This window comes from Myotis brandtii, unplaced genomic scaffold (assembly GCF_000412655.1).
Source record: "Myotis brandtii unplaced genomic scaffold, ASM41265v1 scaffold28, whole genome shotgun sequence".
Taxonomy (NCBI): Eukaryota; Metazoa; Chordata; class Mammalia; order Chiroptera; family Vespertilionidae; genus Myotis; species Myotis brandtii.
This window is the reverse complement of record NW_005360676.1, coordinates 4,836,163-4,838,699: the sequence shown is the minus strand read 5'-3', so window position 1 is coordinate 4,838,699 and position 2,537 is coordinate 4,836,163.

Here is a 2,537-nt window from a genome sequence, read left to right as displayed (position 1 = left end):
CCCCTTAAACATTTCTTATAATACTGGTTTGGTGGTGGTGAACTCCTTTAGATTTTCCTTGTCTGTAAAGTTCTTTATCTGACCTTCGATTCTAAATGATAGCTTAATCTTGGTGGTAGGTCCTTGCTACTCATCACTTTGAATATTTCTTGTCACTCTCTTCTGGCCTGCATAGTTTCTGTTGAGAAATTAGCTGACAGTCATATTGACATGCCTTTGTAGGTAACTAACTGCTTTTCTCTTGCTGCTTTTAAGATTCTCTCTTTGTCTTTAGCCCTTGGCATTTTAATTATGATGTGTCTTGGTGTGGTTCTTTTGTGTTCCTATTGTTTGGGACTCTCTGTGCTTCCTGGACTTGTAAGTCTATTTCTTTTACCAGATAGGGAAAGTTTCCTGACATTATTTCTTTAAATATATTTTCAATATCTTGCTCTCTCTCTTCTTCTGGCACCCCCATAGTGCAAATGTTGGTATGCTTGAAGTTGTCCCAGAGACTCCTTACATTATCTTCATATATTTGGATTCTTATTTCTTTTGCTCTTCTGGTTGGATTTTTTTTATTTCCTCATATTTCAAATTGTTGATTTGATTCTCAGAATCCTCTACTCTTTTTAAATCCCTGTATATTATTCTTTATTTCAGTCAGTGTATGCTTAATTTCTGACTGGTCCTTTTACATTTGTTTTGGCATTCTCACTAAGATCCTTGCAAGTATCACTAAGTCACTTGGAGGTTTCTAGAAGATTCTTGAGTAATCTTACAACCATGGTTTTGAACTCTACATTCAGTAATTTTCTTTCTTCCATTTCTTTCATTTGTGACATGTTTCTTTATCTCCACATTTTGGGTTCTTCCTTGTGTTTGTTTCTATGTATTGGATAGAGCTGTTATGTCTCCTTGAGTTGATAGAGTGGCCTTGTGTAGTAGGTGTCCTATAGGGCCCAGAGGCTTAGCCTCCCCAGTCACCTGAGCTGGGGACTTTAGGTGCACCACTTTGTGGGCTGTGAGCACAGTCTTGTTGTAATTGAGACTTGATTGCTACTGGTGTCACTGGGAGGAATTGAACTCCAGGACAATGGCTATGAGGACCAGCTGTGACTACAATGGGAGAGCTGCTATGCAGGAGATACCCTATGGAGCAGGACTTGCTTCAGTGGGGCTTTGGTGCTCACTGAGTCTGCCCCTTGAGTGTGTCTCTTATGGATGTGTAGAATTGTAATCTGGTATGGTCTGACATTGACCACTGGGTACACTGGCTTTGGGCCTCCAGGGAGGTGCAAAGTCAGCCACTTCCTGGGGCCACCCAGCAGGAGCTACAGAGAGATCTGAAGATTCCTCTTTTTTGTATTGGGTTTGGAAGTGCCCAGAGGAGGCCCAGCTGTGAAGCAAGGCAGGCCGGTGCTGGTTCCGGGTCTTGGTCCTTTTATTGTTAGGTTTGTGACTCCCTGACCCTGCTGCAGCTTGTTTGAGAGTTTTTAGCCTGAGCAAGGACAGGCCATTCATATGCAAAAGCTGTTGCAGGCAGCTTGGGTGGGGTTGTAAATTGGATGAGGTGGGGTCTTAGGGAATCACCAGGGTGGAGCAAACAGAAATGGCTGCCAGTCAGGCCTCTGACTGGGAAGGTCCCAGCATAGAAACAGTGATCCCTGGGAGCACCTTTGTCTGGGAGAAAGCTGCCCCAAGTTCGTGCCTTGATGTCAGACAATCCAGTTCCTCCTCGTATGTGTCTGTGTCCCCCAAAGCCTCGCCCTGGTACTGGAGCTCAAAGCAAGTGTGACCTTATAAGTTCAGTTCATGGTGCCAGCCTTTAAAGAAGAACATCTGAGTCTCCAGCAGCCTCACTGTCACTGAGGCCGAATCTGCACTTGTTGTTACAGCCTGTAGTTATGAAGACTTCTTTTCCCAGCTCTGGGACCCTGGGCTGGACTTCTGGTGTAGGGCTAGGACCCCTTGCTTCTCATGGGTGGCCTCTGCAGAGATGCTCTCCCTCCTGATTAAAAAAGGAGCACACAGGAGAAAAACCAAGATGGCTGCATAGGTAAACACCTGAAATTGCTGCCTCGCACAACCACTTCAAAAATACAACTAAAAGACAAAACAGACATCATCCAGAACCACAGGAAGGCTGGCTGAGTGGAATTCTACAACTAGAAGGAAAGAAAAGCACACTGAGACTCAGAGGAGGTGCGGAAGTAAAGTGCAGATGTATGGAGGCGCACGCAGAAAGAGCTGGAAACTGAGGAGGTGGTTGTCTTTTTCAATCAGGAGGGAGTCTCATGCTCCCGACTGCTCTGAACTCCAGTTCTGGGCGAGTCTCTGGGGATCCAGACTCATACGGGGAGAAACTGGACTGTCTGGCATCAGTCAGAACTTGAGGGCGGCATTCTCTCAGAGGTGCTTGTAGTGATTACCAGGACTCGGAGACCAGGAGCTTCTTAGGGCAGGGCTGAGGATCAGCCATAGCTGTTTGCTCCGCCCTGTTGATTCCCTGAGACCCCGCCCCACCCAAGCTGTGCGCAGAGGCTTTGCATAATGAA